A 23,059-nucleotide genomic window follows, 5' to 3' on the forward strand; every position below is an offset into this window, starting at 1 on the left:
AGTATACTGTATTGGTGTTTTTCCTTCTGGCTTACTTCACTCTGTATAATAAGCTCCAGTTTCATCCACCTCATTAGAACTGATTCAAATGTATTCTTTTTAATGGCTGAGTAATCCTCCATTGTGTATATGTACCACAGCTTTCTTATCCATTCGTCTGCTGTTGGACATCTAGGTTGCTTCCATGTCCTGGCTATTACAAACAGTGCTGCGATGAACACTGGGGTACACGTGTCTCTTTCAATTCTGGTTTCCTCAGTGTGTATGCCCAGCAGTGGGATTGCTGGGTCATAAGGCAGTTCTATTTCTAGTTTTTTAAGGAATCTCCACACTGTTCTCCATAGTGGCTGTACTAGTTTGCATTCCCACCAACAGTGTAAGAGGGTTCCCTTTTCTCCACACCCTCTCCAGCATTTATTGCTTGTAGACTTTTGGATTGCAGCCATTCTGACTGGCGTGAAATGGTACCTCATTGTGGTTTTGATTTGCATTTCTCTGATAATGAGTGATGTTGAGCATCTTTTCATGTGTTTGTTAGCCATCTGTATGTCTTCTTTGGAGAAATGTCTATTTAGTTCTTTGGCCCATTTTTTTGATTGGGTCGTTTATTTTTCTGGAATTGAGCTGTAGGAGTTGCTTGTATATTTTTGACATTAGTTGTTTGTCTGTTGCTTCTTTTGCTATTATTTTCTCCCATTCTGAAGGCTTTTTCACCTTGCTTATAGTTTCCTTTGTTGTGCAGAGGCTTTTAATTTTAATTAGGTCCCATTTGTTTATTTTTGCTTTTATTTCCAATATTCTGGGAGGTGGGTCATAGAGGATCCTGCTGTGATGTATGTCAGAGGGTGTTTTGCCTATGTTCTCCTCTAGGAGTTTTATAGTTTCTGGTCTTACGTTTAGATCTTTAATCCATTTTGAGTTTATTTTTGTGTATGGTCTTAGAAAGTGTTTTAGTTTCATTCTTTTACAAGTGGTTGACCAGTTTTCCCAGCACCACTTGTTAAAGAGATTGTCTTTAATCCATTGTATATTCTTGCCTCCTTTGTCAAAGATAAGGTGTCCCTAGGTCCGTGGATTTATCTCTGGGTTTTCTATTTTGTTCCATTGATCTATATTTCTGTCTTTGTGCCAGTACCATACTGTCTTGATGACTGTGTCTTTGTAGTAGAGCCTGAAGTCAGGCAGGTTGATTCCTCCAGTTCCATTCTTCTTTCTCAAGATTACTTTGGCTATTCGAGGTTTTTTGTATTTCCATACAAATTGTGAAATTATTTGTTCTACCTCTGTGAAAAATACTGTTGGTAGCTTGATAGGGATTTCATTGAATCTATAGATTGCTTTGAGTAGTATACTCATTTTCACTATATTGATTCTTCTGATCCATGAACATGGTGTATTTCTCCATCTATTAGCGTCCTCTTTGATTTCTTTCACCAGTGTTTTATAGTTTTCTATATATAGGTCTTTAGTTTCTTTAGGTAGACATATTCCTAAGTATTTTATTATTTTCATTGCAATGGTGAATGGAATTGTTTCCTTAATTTCTCTTTCTATTTTCTCATTATTAGTGTATAGGAATGCAAGGGATTTCTGTGTGTTGATTTTATATCCTGCAACTTTACTATATTCATTGATTAGTTCTAGTAATTTTCTGGTGGAGTCTTTAGGGTTTTCTATGTAGAGGATTATGTCATCTGCAAAACAGTGAGAGTTTTACTTCTTATTTTCCAATTTGGATTCCTTTTATTTCTTTTTCTGCTCTGATTGCTGTGGCCAAAACTTCCAAAACTATGTTGAATAGTAATGGTGAAAGTGGGCACCCTTGTCTTGTTCCTGACTTTAGGGGAAATGCTTTCAATTTTTCACCATTGAGGATAATGTTTGCTGTGGGTTTGTCATATATAGCTTCTATTATGTGGAGGTATGTTCCTCCTATTCCTGCTTTCTGGAGAGTTTTTATCATAAATGGGTGTTGAATTTTGTCAAAGGCTTTCTCTGCATCTATTGAGATAATCATATGGTTTTTATTTTTCAGTTTGTTAATGTGGTGTATTACACTGATTGATTTGTGGATATTGAAGAATCCTTGCATCCCTGGGATAAAGCCCACTTGATCATGGTGTATGATCTTTTTAATGTGTTGTTGGATTCTGATTGCTAGAATTTTGTTAAGGATTTTTGCATCTATGTTCATCAGTGATATTGGCCTGTAGTTTTTTTTTGTGGCATCTTTGTCAGGTTTTGGTATTAGGGTGATGGTGGCCTCATAGAATGAGTTTGGAAGTTTACCTTGCTCTGCAATTTTCTGGAAGAGTTTGAGTAGGATAGGTGTTAGCTCTTCTCTAAATTTTCGGTAGAATTCAGCTGTGAAGCCGTCTGGACCTGGGCTTTTGTTTGCTGGAAGATTTTTGATTACAGTTTCAATTTCCATGCTTGTGATGGGTCTGTTAAGATTTTCTATTTCTTCCTGGGTCAGTTTTGGAAAGTTGTACTTTTCTAAGAATTTGTCCATTTTTTCCACGTTGTCCATTTTATTGGCATATAATTGCTGATAGTAGTCTCTTATGATCCTTTGTATTTCTGTGTTGTCTGTTGTGATCTCTCCATTTTCATTTCTGATTTTATTGATTTGATTTTTCTCCCTTTGTTTTTTGATAATTTTAATTTTTTATTATTTAATTCATTCACTTTGGTCATGCCATACGTGGCTTATGGGGTCTTAGTTCCTCAACCAGGGATTGAATGAACCCTGGCCCTCAGCTTTGACAGTGAAAACACAGAAGTCCATTGGACTGCTAGGGAATTCCCTATGAATTAGTCTTGAAGACATTCTTCACATAATCATTTATTTGCCTTCTGTTTTAATTTAGCCTGTTTTATTTTGAAATTCTTTCAAATTTACAGAAAAGTTTTAAGCACAGGAAAAAAAAAAAAATGCCCACAGTCCTTTCATTGATTCCTTAGCTGCTGATTTTTCATTTTTGTACTCTCTTTGAGTGTATATAATCATTTTCATTAGTCTTTTTCTGAGCCATTTAAGAGTAACATGCAGCATGCCCATCCAGCAATAAATATTCCAGTTTATTTCCTCTAAGGACACCCTCCTATACAACTTCCATCTAACCCTCTGAAAAAGGAAATCAGTATTGACTTTTATTTTACCATCCAGTCTTAACACAGCCCATTGAAACTTCACCAACTTAGACAACAGTGTTTCTTTTCATCTCTTGTTCAGGATCCTTGAGGAACATTTCAAAGGGCCTAGGAGAAAGCAGCTTTGAGGCCTTCCTGACGTGTATAAAAGTGTCTTTCATATGCCCTCACCCTTGGCTGGGGGTTTGCCTGGTCTAGCAGTCTCTTCCCTCAAAAGTTTGAAGACAGTTGGCTACTCACTTACGTATGCAGTGTTGCTGACAGAACCCTAGTGCTAGTCTAATACTTAGGTCTTGGATAGTAAGGTGGTTTGTTTTTTATTTGGTTGTTTCTGGAGACTTTACAGATTTTTGTCTTAGTTTTTAGATGTCTTAAATTTCACTTGCATCAATTTTTCTTGATGTTTGATGTGTCTACTTGTTTTGAAGTCTCAACATTTTCTATAGCTCAAGGATTTAATTAAAAAAATTAATCTCTGCATTGCCTCTATTCTGTTATCATGATAATTCTGTTGGATGGTTTGTCCCCTAGACAAAGCCTGCATTTTAATTTTTTCCCATTTTTAACCATTTAAAAATTTAAAAACACAGAAAAGTGAATATATACAAAATACATATGGTTCAGGGACGTAACCACAGAGCAAATCACTGTGTAAACTATTGCCCACATTAAGAAATATGGAACACTGTTAGCACCCAGAACTCATTCCTGCTTCCTACCCTTTCCCAGTCACTGCCCCCTCTTCTCTAAAGGTAGCCACCATTCTTCCTTGTTGTGATAGTAATTTTATTGCATTTTTTAAAATGGGTTTACCACCTAAGCATGTATTCCTGCAGTTTTGCTTTACAGGAAAAAAAAAAACAAAACACTCTTAGTGGAATTGTATGGCATATATTTCCATGGCTTTTTTCATTCAGTGTTGATTGTGGGACTTATTTGGGTTGCATGTAGTACTGAATTTTTCATCACTGTATTATTTTACTGGGTTGAACAAAAAGCTCATTCAGACTTTTTTGTACCATGTTACAGAAAAACCTGAACGGTTTGGCCAACCCGATATATGACTGGTGCCACAACTCTTCCATCTACTGTTAACGGACATTTGGGTTGTTTCTAGCTCTGAGTACTACGTACAGAGCTGCTGTGGACACTGGTACACATGTCCCTTGGAGCACATTATACACATTTCTTTGGAGTCTGTCTAAGAGCAGAGTTGCTGGATCACAGACCTATTAGATGATAGTAATGAGTTTTCCAAAGTAGGTTTTACCAGTTCGTCTTTACTCATAACAGTTAAGGGTTCCCCTCAGTTTAAATTTCATTTAAATACAGGATTCATTCATTCAGTATTTATTGAGCCTCTGGGAGGTAGGTGTCAGATACTATTCTAAAGGCTGTGGACATAGCATGCTTTCGTCGTGTGCTTACATTCTAGAGAAGGGAAACCACAGAAATACACATGCCAGGTGGAGCACTGGTGTTAGGATCTATTTGTTCACTCGGGCTGTCGTAACAACGTATCATAGACTGGGTGGCTTAACCAGTTTGTTTTCTGCCAGGTCTGGAAGCTGGAAGTCTGAGATCAAGGAGCTGGCAGGGCTGGTCTGTGACGCCACTCCCCGTGGCTTCCAGATAGGAGCCTTCTCCCTGAGTCTTCACGTTGTCTTCCCTCTGTGGGCACCTGTCCTCGTCTTACGAGGATGCCCACTTATAATGGATGAGGGACCACTCAAATGATCTTACTTTAACTTAAGCACCTTTTTAAAGGGCCTTTCTTGGATACAGTCACATTCAGAGGTCCTTGGACTTAGGACTTAAACATATAACTTTTAAAGACATAATTCAGACCATAATAAATAGATGCTGTTATGATGTGGTAACACATTAACTCCCCAAAGCTCAGTGGCTTAACACAACAAAGTTTATTCCTCACCCCTGCAACTTCTCAGGCAACTTACTGCTTGAGGAGGTGACTCAGTGATTCAGTCTGTTGCTGTTGTATGGCCTGCTGGTGCAACACATGATCTCTGAGATTGCTGCAACAGTGGAAGAGAGCTGGAGGGTTGCATGGTGGCTCCCATATGCTTTTGCCTAGAAGCATAGAAGCATCCTTGTGCTCACAGCCCATTGGTTGGAGCTAGGCATATGGCCCTAATTGTAAGAATTGTGGGGGTGGGGAATGGATAGTTCATGAGCTGGAAATGTCTCAGCCACAGATGGTAATAAGTGCTAAGACAGAAACCAAGCCGAGAAGGGTGACAGATATGAGTGCTGTTTTAAAAAGGGTGGTCACGTACAGTCACTATGAGAAAGTTAACATTTAAGGAGAGTCGCAAAGTGAAGAAATGGGGAGAAAGTGTTCTTTGCCTGAGGTAATGAAGAAAGGAGGGCAGACCGCAATTACGGAAAACTAACCCAACTGATCCCTTGGATCACAGCCTTGTGTAACTCATGAAACTATGAGCCATGCCACGTAGGGCCACTCAGAACACACGGGTCGTGGTGGAGAGTTCTGAGAAACATGGTCCACTGGAGAAGGGGATGGTGAACCCCGCAGGATTCTTGCCTTGAGAGCCCCATGAGCAGCATGAAAAGGCGAAAAGACAGGACACTGAAAGGTCGGTAGGTGCCCAGCATGCTTCTTGAGGAGAGTGCAGAAAGAGCTCCAGCATTGGAAAAGACCTTGATGCTGGGAAAGACTGAAGGCAGGAGGAGAAGGGGATGGTGGAGAATGAGATGCTTGGATGGCATCACCAACTCGACAGACGTGAGTTTGAGCAAGCTCCCGGAGTTGGTGATGGGACGGGGAAGCCTGGTGTGCTGCAGTCCATGGGGTCGCAGAGAGTCGGACATGACTGAGTGAGTGAACTGAATGAAGAAATACCAGAGAAGCCTGGTGGCTGGAGCAAAGCAAGTGAGGGAGATGACAGGAAATAAAGGGTATTTCATGGAGTGGTCTATAGGCAAGAACTTTGGGCTTTATTCTGAATTGAGAAAACTGGATTTAAGTTTTGAAAACTCATACTGGGGATAGTGGAGAAAAAAGACTGTAGGGTGGAAGTCAGGAAGCGGAAAGGTATGGCAGTCCATGTGAGGAATCAGGGCTGGGCTGCGTGGGGCTGCAGCATTCTCCTGGATGATCTGCACCCTCTCCCGAAACCAACAGCAACATTTCCCCCTCAGCTTTTATTTATTTTTTATTAAACTATGAATAACTGGAGAAGAAATCCCACATGCTTCAAACAAGTCTACCAAGCTAACCGTATCTGTCTTCTCACCAGCCCTTGTTTACCTATCTGCAGATGACTGACCCCTTCTTGAGGAGTTTCTTTCTATGGTTGTCACACTCTCCTGCATCGGTCTTTCCTTATCACTGGGCTGTTTCTATTAGCATATAAATATTTAAACAGAAAACCTTAAACACCCACATCTTTTGCCTGCTGTTGTGCCATTCCCCTGCTTCTCTTTACAACAAAAAACAGCTACTTGCTATCACCATTTACTCTCTTGAAACTCAAACTTGAAAAACATCAAGCTTGTATTCCTAGCACTGTCTTTTTTAAAAAATATATATTTTAATTGGAGGCTAATTACTCTACAATACTGTACTGGTTTTTGCCATACACTGACATGAATCAGCCATGGGTGTACCTGTGTCCCCCATCCTTGAACCCCCCTCCCAGCTCCCTCCCCACCCCATCCCTCAGGGTTGTCCCAGCCTAGCACTGTCTTAAAGGCTCTGGTCTGAAGCCCTCAACAGACCATAGTACTGCCAAACCCAAAGTCAGTTCTCACTGTACTCAGCTCCTCAGGGCCAGTGACACCTGCAGCACTCTCCTCCTTCAGGCTTTAGGATTCCTCTCTTTTGTGTCTCCTCTTACCTCTGGCTGCTCCTAAGTTTCCTTTGCTGATCTTCTCATTTCTGAAGTGCCACGTGACTAGCCTTTGGATTTCTCTTTTGCCAGAAATTATGTAATTAATGTCCTTGGTCAGGAACTTTCAGTGACTTTCAAACTGTAGGACACAACCAGTACTCAGTTAAAAAATCAATTGAGTTGGGAGCAGAAGTTTAAAAAAACAAAAAACCCCAACAAAATAAAGGTAAAAGGAGGGTAAATTTGCTTCTTGAAACTTTTATACACATGTATTTGGTCAGTAAGGAAAATATATTTTGTATTCTGGATTGAGGTCAGAAGTTATCAAAGTTAGTGCTCTCTGTGATCTCATTCAATCCTGTGGCTTTCTTTAACACACTGACCAATTTTTATCTCTGTGTGTCTCCCCAGAATGCCACTATCTTATAATCCATTGCTAACTGTATTTCTCCATTTCAATGTCTACTGTTCAGAATCAAATTATTGATTTCCCCCCAAAACTGCAGATATCCCTTCTTCTCTGTCTAAATGACAGTTCTGATCCTTTGGTTGTACAGGTCTGAAACCTTCCTGTCATCCTTCACTGTTCTTTCACATCCACCTCTAATCAGTCTGAAAATCCCATTTACTCTATATTTGAAATATACCAAACAACATGTGAAAGAAAACTGTCACCAGTGTACTACAGGAAGTTCAAAATCAAGAAAGAAGAGGCAAACAGCATGATGAAACCATGGACTTTGTAATTATTAATAAAAAGACACTTAGAATCAGGAAACATAAATACCAGGGCTGGTGCTGCCTTCATAGCTTTGCGGCACCTCTGCCGGTTACTGTCCCCTCTCTGGAAGTCCCCATTATTCCTTTATAGTCATCATTCTGCTGCTTGTATAGCCACTGTATTAGAGGAAATGCCACTATAGAGTTATGTACAATTGCAGTATATCTTATATCTTGTTTGCAGTGAAACATTAAAAAACTGGAAATGGTTACATGTGTTTAACCATTTGGTGGATGGTCAGGTTTGACTGGCTCTTGGGGTAATACTGGTCATCTGGCTCAGGACTGACCCTTTGCCCACAACTCTAGGAAAGAGTAGGCGATGCCTCTCCGGGTTTAGGCAATGGAAAGCTAGTATATTAGGAGTCCCCATTGCCACAGGCAGACTTGGAATTGTGCTCCCTTTGGAGTGAGCACCTGGTCACCCATACTTTCCTTACCAGCAAACTCCCATTCTAGGTGCAAAGACTTCTTTCCAGTTGTGCTTATAGTTTCCTTGCTGGTAATCTTGTCCTCAACCCCAGTCCCTGCATGCTGAGTTGCTTCAGTCTTGTCTGCCTCTTTGTTACCCCATGGACTATAGCATGCCAGGCTCCTTGGTCCATGGGATCATCCTGGCAATAAGACTAGAGTGGGTTGCCATTTCCTCCTCCAGGGTTATTTTACCAATCCAGAGATCAAATCCACATCTCTGCACTGACAGGAGGATGCTTTACCACTGAGCCACCTGGGAAGCCCCCAACTGCAGTCCATGTGGCAAGAATCCAGACCTAGGACCTGGATATATTCAAGTTGTAAGCTCCCATTCCCTTGGGACTCTGATCTGTCCTACTAGCCTCTTGCCATAGGTCTATAATACGATTAGCATTTAATGGGCACTGTATGTGCTGGGCACTTTAAAGTGGTGTGCCAGCATTATTTTATTTCATCTTTATTCAATAGGTAGTTTCTTAGATAGATGGAGAAAGGGGATCAAATGTTAAACTGCCTACACAGTAATGGGTGAGCCAGGACTTGCCTTAGCATTCACTGCCTCTATGAGTACTGCCTAACAGATCCTTCTGGATCTACAAAGGTTCTTTGCCACTTCCTTCAGAAGGATGGCAGGGTTCCATGGCCATAGACTAGACAACTTTCTTTGCTTCCCAGATACGGTCTAGGCATAAGGAATAGCAGTGGAAGATACTGCTCTGCCTTCAAGGAACATCCGCTGCCACAGGCAGCAGAAATGAGCCAAGTTGTGGCACCTTGCCTGTTCTCCGTAGTACAGGATGGACATGCAGACGATCCATCACTATATTTTGTACTCTGGAGTGCTGCATTCTGGGTGTGTTACAGAAATGAAGACGGTGTTGACCTTGTCCTACTGCCCCTGGTGGCTCAGATGGTAAAGAATTCACCTGCAGTGCGGGAGACCTGGGTTTCATCCCTGGACTAGGAAGATCCCCTGGAGGAGGGCACGGCAACCCACTCAAGTATTCTTGCCCAGAGAATCTCCATGGACAGAGGAGCCTGGTGGACTACAGTTCATGGGGTCACAGAGTAGGACGCGACTGAGCGACTCAGCACACTACGGGTAAATGCTGACCTAGAGGATATTTTGAGTCCACTGTTGTGACCGTGTCAATTTGCTCATAGATAGCTAAGTATGCCAAGTGATCGGAAATAAATGGAGGAACATGACTATTCGATAGTTCACACCTTGACAACGGAACGACTCTGGAATATTTAGGGGTATTTGCTCACATTTTACGCATCAATTCAGTAAGAATATAAACTATGTCTTTTACCCAGTTTATAGTGAATATTATGGGAGAACCTGTCAGTGTCTCAATCTATGCTTCTGCAAAGTTTGATCTAGGAAAAACCACACTTGGTAGAAGTAGTCACTACAATCCGAGTGACTTCGCTATAATGAGGAAAGTCTGATGCGGAGAGCTGCTCAGCGCCAAATCAAATATTTACTCAGATATGTTTTTACTTACATATACAAAGACTAATCATGGAAAAATTGATACTATAAAATTAAAATAAAAATCTGAAGTCCCATAAGCCATCTTCACACACACCCTTTCTATGGCGGGGGAGATGGTTGGCTGCGGACCTTCATTCCACAGTAGGGAGCAAAACCAAACAGTTGTTCGTTAATGAAGCTCAAATCATCATTACTTATTCCTCTGCTCGCCGTCTGTTCGCTAGCTTTGGGTAGGTAAGGCAGTATTTTCCATTTTTCTCTCCAAGTTCCACATCTTAAAGCCGGACAGAATTCCCTCCCCCATCCAAGACACGAATAATACAAGCAGTCAGCCCTGGAGGTCACTAAACGAGGAAGCCGGGTGGTGGGAGACGTTGCTTTTCCTCGCCGGGTCGGTCAGGACGCGTCGTTCGTCGACTGGACAAACGCAGGTGATGGGGGAGCGCTGAGGGACCCTGCCGTCGCCGCAGCCGCCCGCCCCTAGAGCGCCGTCGTCGCTGGGCAACGCCTCCGCCCCACCCCGGGCGAGCACGTGACGTGTGCGTCACGTGACGGGCCGGTCGGCGTCCTCCCGCGGAGGGGTGTAAACAGGCGCCGCGGTGGCCGAGCTGCAGCGTCTGCTGCGTCCGCGTCTCCGGCATGCTCCAGGCCGGCGGGGGCGGCCCTGCCGCGAGCTCAGCGCCCACTTGAGGTAACTCCTGCGGCCTTCCGGCCGGCGTACCCCGCGCCGCGCGCAGCAGCCGGTGCCAGGCGCCGTCGAGGCCGGCCGAACCCCTGGCCCTGGCAGGGGGTGTGGCTGCCGCCCGGCGGTCCGCGACAGGTGGGCGGGTCGGGGGCGGCCGTCCAGGTCGGCGCTCCGTAGCACCCTGGGCCGGGCCCGGCGCGGAGCCGGTCGAAAGCAGGCAGCGACCCCGGGATGTGGGCTCTTCCGCCCAGGCTCTCTGGCGCCCTTGGATCCGGCCAAGCTGGGGGCCTCAGGAGCCATCGGGAAGCTGAGGGCCCAGGGCTGCCAACGTGGAGTCCCAACTGAAGCCCTGCCCGCGACGGGCTGTGAGACCTTGGGCAAGTCAGCCCTCCTCTCGGCCTGAGTTCCCACATCTGTAAAATGCAAGTCTGGACTAGGTGATTTGTGAGGACCTTCCGTTTCTGACGTGTGTGATCTCTAGAGAGACCTGCATACCTTGGCAGCTGCCAGAGAGAAAGGATAGGTAGATAGTTTGTCCTTTAATGTCTGAATTTCTGTTTGACTTTCGGTTTTTCATCCGACACGATTTGGATTGTTGTTCACTAGGGTGCAGTTTTTAATGGAAAACTTAGAGAAAGTCATAGTGGTTGTACGTTACTTCCCCACCCCCACCCCCACCCCCACCCCAGGCTTTTAGGAATACAACGGAACCTTCTTTCTTAAAATCTTGTTTGGGACCCTGATACGTAAAAAGCAAAATCTTTATCTGCCTGCTGTCTTCCTCCCCCTTCCCCGGTTCCCACTACCCCATGAGGCCCCTAGAGATCCCAGGTTGAGAAGTGCTGTTACAGAGCGACTGTTTTATGTATTTGTTACTTTGATGGGATCCGGAAGATGACTGTAATGAGTATATGAAATTTTCTGTTTCTTCCTTTGATTTTGTCCAACTCTATGTCACGTAGTATGTTCCGCATATATAGTGGAGGAAGGCCCCAAATTTCCTAGAAAGACCTTTCTCTTTCCATCTTTTGTTGCATCCCCGTCCCGGGAAAGGAAGTGTGTTGATAGTGAGACCTCATGCCTTTTTGCTGGTTTAGCTGCTTGGGCACAGAGTGGGAATGGAGGACTTCGCGAGCCTTTTATTTGAGACCAACTGAAGGCACTAGGATATTTCCTCTGAAAAACAGGAAAGTTGGGAGAGTATAGGAACTAAAATTGTTAGAGCCATGGACTAATGTGAACACATTCCAAATTTGGAACCCTGGGGCAAGAGAATTGTGGATTGTGAGAGAATTGTGTTTGGGAGAAAAGATCCTGTTTCATGTAGTGAGTGAACATAAACAGAATCTGAGGAGGTGGTGTGTAGGCACAAAGATTGCCAGGAGGATTTTTTTTTAAGCTAAGAGAAATAGTTTCCTATTATTTTGTTGTTGTGTTGTTGTTTGTCCATTCTTTTTTTTTTAAATTTTTTGTTTATTTACTTTTGACTGTGCCGGGTCTTCGTTGCTGCAGGTGGACTTCCTCTTGTTGCAGTGAGGGGGCGCTATGCTCTAGTTGCAGTAGGGAGCTTCGCATTGCAGTGCCTTCTCTAGTGGCGCCCAGGTTCTAGGGCGCAAGGGCTTCAGTAGGGCTTCAGCAGTTGGAGCGCGTGGGCTCGGTAGTTGCAGCCCCAGAGCTTTAGAGCAGAGGCTCAATAGTTGCGGCACTCTGGCTTAGTTGCTCTGTGTGGTATGTGGGATCTTCCCGGACCAGGGATCAAACCCGTGTCTCCTGCATTGGCAGGCAGATTCTTTACCACTGAGCCACCAGGGAACACCTCCTAATTTGTTTTTGAAGACTCAAATTGGTAAGTGTATTAAAATTAACAGTTATTAAAAGTGGAAAACCATAATTGAGAGCTTGTCTCCTTGGTGCTTCAGTGAGGTGAATGAAAATTGGAGTTCTGGTGCACCATAAGTGGAACCCAAGGTGACCCTCGTGTATTTGTGTTTTCTCTTTTCAAAGCAGACTCACTTCCTTGATCGTTGGCTTAAGTAGGCAAGTCACTTCCCTTCTTGGGGTCATAGTTTCTGCTACTAAGTGAGGAAATTGGACTAATTTTGGCTTCCCTTAGGGTTGCCAGATAAAATACAGAACACCCAGTTAAATTTGAATTTCAGTAAACAATGGGTAAGTTTTTAGTATAAGTATTGCATAGGACTTGCTTTACTAAAAATTCATTGTTTATGTAAAACTTAACTTGGGTCTACTGTATTTTTATTTGCTAAATCTGGCAACCTTAGCTCCAGCATTTTTGTCTTCTTTAAATTAGTTCCAGGAAGATTTTATAGATGCATAGACAGGGGTGAACTGATTCAAGCAGTCAAGACCCCTTGTTTGTTATCAGTAGCAGTGTCTGGTTCTTGAAGAATTGCACTGTTTCTAATTGGTTTCCACCCCCACCTGCCATGTAGCAATTTCCTTTCTGCCATAATCACATACTATTTAGGTTTACCTTCTTGGTGGTAAACAATTTAAATAACTGAAAGAAAAAAAAAGTTGCCAGAATTTCTAAAAGCAACAAAATTGGATCATGAAATGATATATACTGTTTTTTTCCTAGAAAAAGTACTTTACAATCCCACTTATTCTCCAGTTATCTGACTCACTTGAAGACATTTTTCCAAAGCAGTGGACTGCTCCAACAGTAAATAATCCTTCACGAAGTCCTTAGGCCTTTTGCTTTGGCAGCCTGTGAGTAAGGAAGTGACCAGCATAGGCACTGTAGACATTTAGTTTTAACTGTTTATCAGTTTTGTGTTTGTTTTATTTTGAAGATTTTCAATGTTGAAATTCTTTTTCAAGGAGTATAATTTTTAACTCTTTATTTTGAGGATGAAAAAAAAAAAAACCACAAAAAAAGCCCCGACTAGGCCTGATCTAGTTTCTCTGCTCAACTCACTCTGAAATTCCTGAAGTTTCTAATTCGTGTTTTCATCTAACAGCCAATAGCAGCAAAAGCAAGATTGCCGCCTTGGAGCCAGGCCGAGGTGATCAGTGTGCTAGTTCTTCAGGTGCTTAACCTGATAGAGGAGTTAATCATGTGCAATCCAGGGATAATGTGATGAGGACCTTGAAGTGACACAAATGTGGAAACTGAGAGGAGGATCAGTACCCAACAGGTTAGACTGAATGGCAGAACTTCCTGGAGGAGGTGGTATTTAATCTGAGTCATGGAGGTTAAGGTGGCGTCAGGAAGACAGGCTTACAGAATTGTGGAAGGATGCTGGAAAGGGCAAGGGAATCCATCTTTTCAGTTCTACAAAGCATACACTTTGTTGGGTTGAAAATAGTTGATAATTTTGTTTACATGTAGTTTTTGATTCACTGTGATACTTGCCATCTGCGTTAAGTTTATTAGCATGGTACTGCTTCGGTGAGCATCTCTGCATTACAAAGACCTTCAGATGTCAGTGTAGCTCTTTGGGAAAATGTTTATGAAATACGTCACTCATGAAACCATATGAATGAGGAACTCACAGTGAGTTTTGAAATTTTATTTTAAATGAAGACATGTTTCAAAAAATTTTAAGGATTTTCTCTGTATTTTTCTTACTTTTTAAAAAATGCAAGATTTATATTTATTAACATTAAAAGATACCTGAGATATTGTTGTATGAAAAATGTAGACCATAGACGTTTTCTCATATGTTTTCTTTATGAAAGTTTTATGGTTTTAGGTCATATATTCATATATTTAAATTTGTGACCTATTTTGGGAGGGCTGATGGAGGTGTGTGGTGTGAGGTATGGGTTTGGGTTCGTTATTTTCCTCTATGGATACACAGTTGTTTTCGTATTATTTGTTGAAAAGAGTATCCTTTCCCTATTGAATTTCTCCGTTCCTTGCCTACTGAATTTCATTCCTGTCGGAAATTAGCTGCGATGCGTGTGTGTGGTTTGTTTCTAGGCTCTGTCTCCTCTTGATTTGTTATGTCCTGGTGGCTCAGAGGTTAAAGCGTCTGCCTGCAGCATGGGAGACCTGGGTTCGATCCCTGGGTCAGGAAGATCCCCTGGAGAAGGAAATGGCACCCTACTCCAGTATTGTCGCCTGGAGAATCCCATGGACGGAGGAGCCTGGTAGGCTGCAGTCCATGGGGTAGCAAAGAGTCGGACACGACTGAGCAACTTCACTTTCTTTCTTCCTTTCTTTATGTCAATACTGTACTGTCTGCCTTACTGTGGCTTTATGTATGGCTTGAAATTGGTCTATAAATCCTCCAACTTTGTTCATTATTTTCAAAACTGTTTCAGGTATTTTAGGTTTTATGTATTTTCATAAATATTTTAAAATCGGCTTGTTTCAAAAACTTATTGGAATTTCAATTGCAATTGCCTTGAATTTCTGGATCAATTTGTAGAAAATTGCTATCTTAATAGTGAATTTCCCAATCTGTCATTTATTTAATTCTTTAATATTTTGCAACATGTTTTTTTTAGTTTTTTAGTGTATGCAGGTCCTATACATATTTTGTAAAATTTATATCTTTAATATTTTATGGTTTTTGATGTCATTATAAATGGATTTAAAAAGTAATTGTCCACTTTTTCATTGCTAACATGTAAAAATGCAATGGTTTTGTATATTCCCTCTGTGTCACACAGCATTTCTAACTTCACTGATTATTTCTGGTAGTCTTTAGGGCCGTTTTTCAGGATTGTCTATGTACGTAATCATTGAATAATGACAGCTTCACTCATTTATTTCTGCTTATTGCTTCTTGCCTTCCCTCCTGCCTTTCTCTTTTTTTCTTTTTTGCCTGAGTGGCTAAACCTGGCTAGAATCTCAAGTCCAATATGATGGTAGAAGTGGTAAGCAGACATCCATATTTTGTTTCCAGTCTGAGGAGTAAACATTCAGTCATATACATGATACAAAATAAAGTGCTAACTATAATTTTTTTAATGTTAAATTAGGCTTAATAAAAGTTAAAAGCTTCTGTACTTTAAAATTTAAACTTTCTGTACTGTTTTAGGGCTTCCCAGGTGGCACAGTGATAAAGCATCTGCCTGCCAATGCGGGAGATGCAGGAGGCGAGGATCAGTCCCTGGGTCGGGAAGATCCCCTGGAGGAGGAAACGGCAACCCACTCCAGTATTCTTGCCTGGAGAATCCCATGCACAGAGGAGCCTTTCGGGCTACAGTCCACGGGGTCGAAAAGAGTCGGACGCTATTGAGCAACTGAACGTGTACACATGTACTGTTTTAAGACAAGGGAAACATGTGCTTCAGTGGGGAACAGATATTTGCGATTCATATATCTGACAAAGAGCCTTCATCCAGTCTATGGAAAGGACCTCCATAATCAACAATGGGCTTCCCTGGTGGTTTAGTGGTAAAGAATCCACCTGCCAATGCAGGAGACATGGGTTTGATCTGTTTGAAAAGATTCCCGTGGAGAAGGAAGTGGCAACCCACTCCAGGATTGTTGACTGGAAAATCCTATAGACACAAGATCCTGGCAGATTACAGTCCATGGGGTTGCAAAAGAGCTGGACATGACTTAGTGGCTAATCAACAACAATAATCAATAATAAGGCACACAGTGCCCAAATCACAACATTGGTAAAAGATTTGGACAGACCCTTCACGAAAGAAGACATTTAAATTTTTTGATAGGCACTTTAAAAATTCTCAACGTATCTAGTCATTTATGGAAATGCAAATAAAAATGAACAGCTGTTTGCCTACAGGAGTGGTTAACATTTGTAAGACTGACAATAGCAAGTGTTGGTCAGGATGCCGAGCAACTAAAACTTGCATAAATTGCTAGTAGGAGTGTGTGATGATACAGAAACTTTGAGTAAGTGTGGCAGTTTTCTGTTAGGTACATATACTCTGTGGTCCAGCAATTCTATCCCCGATTATAAAATAAAAACTTAATATCACAATTGACTTACACCTCAGTGTTTAGAGATCAAACTGGAAATACGCCAAATGTCTATTAATGAATATACAAATAAAGTACTATGTAGCAGTATAAAGGGAACTATTGATAGTATAAATTTTATGCTGAACAAAAGCCCCACACAAAAGAATGCATACTGTATAATTCCATTCACGTTGATCCTAAGCCAGTAAAACGAATCTATAATGAAGCAGATTAATGATTGCTTGCAATCAGAGGTGAGGGAATTGACTGCAGAGGCACAGGAAAGAACTTTTTGTGGTAATGAAAATGTTTTGTCTGAATTTTGATTGGGTAGTTGTTACACTACATACACTTTGGTCAGAGCTTTTCCAACACTTAATATGGGTTCATTTCATGTAAAGTAATTTAATACACTTGATTTTTAAAAAGCAGGGGTCTAAACAGCATTTATAGAATAAGCAAATATATTTGTGTGTATGTAATGATTTTATTTAAAATCCTTTAATGTGTAAGCACATGGACATGAAATGTCCCGAAGCACGTTCAGATTGTTACCAGCTGTGTCTGCTGGTGGAATTTTAGGTGATTAAAAGAATGATTGGACTTGTATATATTATTTGAATTATTTTTTCAATGAACTTATCTTGACAAAAGAAAAGGAAGGATTTTTTTTTTTGTCTTGTAGATATTTTATTCCTGGATGATTTTGTCCTCTAAATACTGAATGAACGTTGTAATAAATCTAAACTATGTTTTAGAATTTAAACACTATTGCTCTGTAGTTAGTACCAGTTAAGACCAAAACCTCACGTTACCTTCAGTGTGCCTCGGTCTCCCCTTCCCCCCGTCCTCTTACCTCCCCGCAGACATGACGGCTGCGCTCAAGACCCGTGTTTCTCGTCTCTCTACCGCGCGCCTCTCTAAGCTGTGGTGTTTGTACCCGTGCACTGTGGAGCTGCTGACTGGAATCACACCGCGTGCACACGTCTGCCACTCGCTTTCTTATCCTGCATAATATGACCCCGCGTTCGTCCGTATTTTCACGTGTGGCTGTGGGACATTGATGTTTCACTGTTGTATTGCGTTATGTTCCATGAATAGTCCACCGTTTTACCTTTATCCTGTTGATGACTGAACACGTTGTTGAATTCTTTCGGGGCGTGAGCAGCGGTGATGTGAGCATTTTGTGTGTCTTCTGGTGCGCATGGACAAGACTTCCTCTGAACATATAATTACTTCTAACCGTAGCTGCTGTGTTGTAGGGTAATGCATTTCTTCAGCTTTTCTAAAAGTATTTGTTTTTTATTGAACTCTAATGAATTACCACAAACTTTAGAGGCTTAAACCAAGACATGTTTTAATCTCATAGTTCTGTAGGTCAGAAGTGAGCTTGGCTTGCCTGGGTTGTCTGCTTTTTGTCTTAGAAGGCTGAAATCAAGTTGGGTGGGTGAGTACATGCTGAGTCGCTTCAGCTGTGTCCGACACTATGTGACCCGTGGACTGTAGCCCTCCAGGCTCCTCTGTGCCTGGGATTCTCCAGGCAAGAATACTGGAGTGAGGTGCCATGCCCTTCTCCAGGGGATCTTCCAGACCCAGGGATGGAGCCCTCTTCTCTTATGTCTCCTGCATCGGCAGGTGGGTTTTTTCCCACTGGCGCCACCTCAGAAGCCCCCAGGTGGGGTACATTTATTCGTAGTTAATTCAACTCTTCCCGTACTATTAGTGGGTATTTAGCATGCTCTGATTTTTCTCTTTTAACAGTATTGCACTGACCATTCTTGTGTAAATGTCTTTGAACATTTATGGGAGTGTTCTTGTAGTATAGAAAGCTAAAAGTGGAGTTGTCTGGTGACGGGGATTGAAATTGAGTAGTGGTGGTTGTCTCAGTTTTTATTTCCTCTGCATTTCCCCGGATAATGTTGATCTTTTCCCCATTTTTTTGCCCACACTATGTATTGGCAACCTCTTTATTTTTCTGTATTTTAAAATTAATGTTTAAGTTTTTATCACAGTAATACTTGGATATTGTGTAAAAAGAGTAAGCATAAATGCTTGTAACGAAACTGTCACCTTTTGTTTTCTTGTTTGTTACGGTGGTTACCTCCATACTCCATAACTTAATGCTTATCTCACTGTTAATGATTATCAACTTTAAATGCTATGCATTGCTGTCCTGTTTTGAGAATGTGGGCGTCTTGAACTCTCCTCACTTATTTTCTCCATTTCAATTATGGTTATAGTCCTGTTTTTATTGAAATCAGTAATTAGTATTTGCTGCTGCTGCTGCTAAGTCGCTTCAGTCGTGTCTGACTCTGTGCGACCCCATAGACGGTGGCCCACCAGGCTCCCCCGTCCCTGGGATTCTCCAGGCAAGAACACTGGAGTGGGTTGCCATTTCCTTCTCCAATGCATGAAAGTGAAAAGTGAAAGTGAAGTCGCTCAGTTGTGTCTGACTCTTTGTGATCCCATGGACTGCAGCCTACCAGGCTCCTCCGCCCATGGGATTTTCCAGGCAAGAGTACTGGAGTGGGTTGCCATTGCCTTCTCCAATTAGTATTTAGTCACTGACAACTTTTTTTTAACTGTAGAGCCAAATTGTAGTCTGTGACTACATTTCCTTTCTTCAGTTCAGTTGCTCAGTGTCCGACTCTTTGAGACCCCCATGGACTGCAGCATGCCTGGCTTCTCTGTCCATCACCAACTCCCAGAGCTTGCTCAAACTCATGTCAGTCGAGTTGGTGATGCCATCCACCCATCTCATCCTCTGTCGTCCCCTTCTCCTCCTGCCTTCAATCTTTCCCAGCATCAGGGTCTTTTCCAGTGAGTCAGTTCTTCACATCAGGTGGCCAAAGTATTGGAGCTTCAGCTTCAGCATCAGTCCTTCCAGTGAATATTCAGGACTGATTTCCTTTAGGATGGACTGGTTGGATCTCCTTGCAGTCCTAGGAACTCTCAGGAGTCTTCTCCAGGACCACAGTTCAAAAGCATCTGTTCTTCAGCACTCAGCTTTCTTTATGGTTCAACTCTCACATCCATACATGAGTAGGGGAAAAACCATAGCTTTGACTAGATGGACCTTTGTGGGCAAAGTAAAGTTATTACCTCACTTTTTTACATACATCGCATTTTTCATATACCTTCTCGTAGAAAAATTATTACTTTTAACAGATGCTGTATCACATCATCTACAATATCCCCTTTCCTGTCAGTCTCTGTACTCTTCTGGATGTTTTTCCTCGTAAAGCCTTTCATCATCTTGCTTTAATGTGAGTCTGAATTCTCTAGTCTTACTGCTCAGTCCCTGTGGGAGGCCTTTGCTCTGGGTCATTCAGTTTCTCCAGAGAATCATCTGTTCTCCCTTTGTGTATGCGTCTTGGTAGTTGAAGGCTCTTGCTCCTCACAGAATATTCCATAGACCGTCCACATTGGTATCTTCTCAGTGCTTGTTTAAGATGTAGGATCCCAGGCCACATCCTGGCCCTGCATCAGAACAAGATGACTTATTTGCAGCAACATTTTTGAAGGTGCTGGCCTGTGCTATGGCAACAGCGACAACAGCAACGAAGCATTTTTGTCATGCGAAGTCTAAGGCGAGTGGATGTGACTCCTCCCTCTGTAGCCACGCCTGTCATGCGAAGCCTAAGGCGAGTGGATGTGACTCCTCCCTCTGTAGCCACGCCTGTCATGCGAAGTCTAAGGCGATTGGATGTGACTCCTCCCTCTGTAGCCATGCCTGTCATGCGAAGCCTAAGGCGATTGGATGTGACTCCTCCCTCTGTAGCCATGCCTGTCATGCGAAGTCTAAGGCGATTGGATGTGACTCCTCCCTCTGTAGCCACGCCTGTCATGCGAAGTCTAAGGCGATTGGATGTGACTCCTCCCTCTGTAGCCATGCCTGTCATGCGAAGTCTAAGGCGATTGGATGTGACTCCTCCCTCTGTAGCCATGCCTGTCATGCGAAGTCTAAGGCGAGTGGATGCGACTCCTCCCTCTGTAGCCATGCCTGTCATGCGAAGCCTAAGGCGAGTGGATGCGACTCCTCCCTCTGTAGCCATGCCTGTCATGCGAAGCCTAAGGCGAGTGGATGCGACTCCTCCCTCTGTAGCCATGCCTGTCATGCGAAGTCTAAGGCGATTGGATGTGACTCCTCCCTCTGTAGCCATGCCTGTCATGCGAAGTCTAAGGCGATTGGATGTGACTCCTCCCTCTGTAGCCATGCCTGTCATGCGAAGTCTAAGGCGAGTGGATGTGACTCCTCCCTCTGTAGCCATGCCTGTCATGCGAAGCCTAAGGCGAGTGGATGCGACTCCTCCCTCTGTAGCCATGCCTGTCATGCGAAGCCTAAGGCGAGTGGATGCGACTCCTCCCTCTGTAGCCATGCCTGTCATGCGAAGTCTAAGGCGATTGGATGTGACTCCTCCCTCTGTAGCCATGCCTGTCATGCGAAGTCTAAGGCGATTGGATGTGACTCCTCCCTCTGTAGCCATGCCTGTCATGCGAAGTCTAAGGCGAGTTGGATGTGACTCCTCCCTCTGTAGCCATGCCGCCTGACTTTGAAGATGGCAGTGGAAGAGAGCTGGAGGAGCTCAGTGAATGTTTTTAAAGGCCAGGTCTGGAAGTGGCTAGTGTTACTCTTCCCATATTATATTTGTCAGAAATCAGTCACATTAACTCTAACATAGTTTTAAGTGAGACTGGCAAATGTAGTCTTCCAATTTGCCCAGGAACAGGGAACAGTGTAGTGGATAAGTAGCACTGACTTTTCTTTAGTTGTCCATTCTGGTCCCCAAACTGTTTCATTCTCAGTTCAAAGTATAGGTATACCTTGGACATATTGTGCGTTCGGTTCAAGACCAAGGCAATAAAGGAAATGTTGAGATAAAGCAAATTTTTTTGTTGTTGTTGTTTTCCAAAGCACATAAAGGTTATGTTTATGCTATACTGTAATCTGTTAAGTATGCAAGAGCATACTCATAATACTATGTCTAAAAACAATGTACATACCTTAATTTAAAAATAACCTGTCGCTAAAAGGTGCTCACCATCATCTGAGCCCCCAGTGAGTCACAGTCTTTTTCCTGGTGGAGGTCTTGCCTTGGTGTTGATGGCTACAGCTGACAATGATGGAGGCACATCTGAAGGTTGGAGCGGCTGTGGCAGTGTCTTAAAATGAGACAGCAATGAAGTTTGCCGCTTTGATCGCCTCTTCCTTCTATGGCCAGTTCTCGGTAGCATGCAGTGCAGTGTGATAACATTTCATCCACAGTAGAGCATCATTCAGAATTGGAGTCCGTCCTCGTAAACCTTTGCCACCGATTTATTAACTAAGTGTATGTAACACTGTAAATCCTGTGTTGTCATTTCAGCAGCTGAACTTCGTCTTCACCAGGAGTAGATTCCATCTCAAGATACCACTTTCTTTGCTCATGCATAAAAGTACTCTCCCATTAAAGTTTTGTCATGCGTGTGTGCTAAGTCATTTCAGGCATGTCTCACTCTGTGGAACCCCATGGACTATAGCCTTCCAGGCTTCTCTGTCCATGGGATTTCCCAGGCAAGAATACTGGAGTCGGTTGCCATTTCCTTCTCCAGGGGATCATCCTGACTTGTGGCTCGAACCCCTGTCTCTGTGTCTCCTGCATCGGCAGGTTGGTTCTCCACCACTAGGGTCACCTGGGAAACCCATGTTAACTTCCAGACTTTCCTTAATTTTGATAAAGTTGATCTACTTCCAAATGCCCCTTAATTCTTTCCATGAATCATGAATGTTTTTTTAGTGATGTCTAGAATGATGGGATCCTTTCTAGAAGGTTTTCAGTTTTGCCCAGATGTAGCAAAGGAATCATTATCTATGGCTGCTGTAGTCTTCTGAGATGTATTTTTTAAATAATGAGATTTAAAAGTCAAAATGACTCCTTAATCTATGAGCTGCAGAATGGACGTGTTAGTGGTCGTGAAAACAACAATACAGCAATCTCATTACAGTGTGTCTCCCCCGGTGCTCTTGTGTGACCAAGGGTGTTGTCAGGGAGCAGTAATTCTGAAAGGGATCTCTTTTCCTGGACATTGGGTCTCAATAGTCTCATTACAGTGTGTCTCCCCCGGTGCTCTTGTGTGACCAAGGGTGTTGTCAGGGAGCAGTAATTCTGAAAGGGATCTCTTTTCCTGGACATTGGGTCTCAATAGTCTCATTACAGTGTGTCTCCCCCGGTGCTCTTGTGTGACCAAGGGTGTTGTCAGGGAGCAGTAATTCTGAAAGGGATCTCTTTTCCTGGACATTGGGTCTCAATAGTCTCATTACAGTGTGTCTCCCCCGGTGCTCTTGTGTGACCAAGGGTGTTGTCAGGGAGCAGTAATTCTGAAAGGGATCTCTTTTCCTGGACATTGGGTCTCAATAGTCTCATTACAGTGTGTCTCCCCCGGTGCTCTTGTGTGACCAAGGGTGTTGTCAGGGAGCAGTAATTCTGAAAGGGATCTCTTTTCCTGGACATTGGGTCTCAATAGTCTCATTACAGTGTGTCTCCCCCGGTGCTCTTGTGTGACCAAGGGTGTTGTCAGGGAGCAGTAATTCTGAAAGGGATCTCTTTTCCTGGACATTGGGTCTCAATAGTCTCATTACAGTGTGTCTCCCCCGGTGCTCTTGTGTGACCAAGGGTGTTGTCAGGGAGCAGTAATTCTGA

The 23,059-nt window shown here is 42.9% G+C and overlaps 1 protein-coding gene across 7 annotated transcripts in view; it reads left to right on the forward strand.

Moving 5' to 3' along the window:
- The first annotated feature begins 10,384 nt into the window (after positions 1-10,384).
- MARCHF8 (membrane associated ring-CH-type finger 8) overlaps positions 10,385-23,059 on the forward strand; it is a 112,172-nt gene continuing 99,497 nt past the window's right edge. For 5 of the 7 annotated variants that reach the window (XM_061405731.1, XM_061405727.1, XM_061405728.1 and 2 more), the window contains exon 1: positions 10,385-10,474. The gene's annotated coding sequence lies outside the window, so the exon portion shown is untranslated. Of the gene's footprint in view, positions 10,475-10,724; positions 10,992-23,059 lie in introns of those variants that run through there. The other 2 variants (XM_061405729.1, XM_061405732.1) reach the window with 2 other exon arrangements.

Source organism: Bos javanicus, chromosome 28 (genome assembly GCF_032452875.1).
Source record: "Bos javanicus breed banteng chromosome 28, ARS-OSU_banteng_1.0, whole genome shotgun sequence".
In the NCBI taxonomy this organism is placed as follows: Eukaryota; Metazoa; Chordata; class Mammalia; order Artiodactyla; family Bovidae; genus Bos; species Bos javanicus.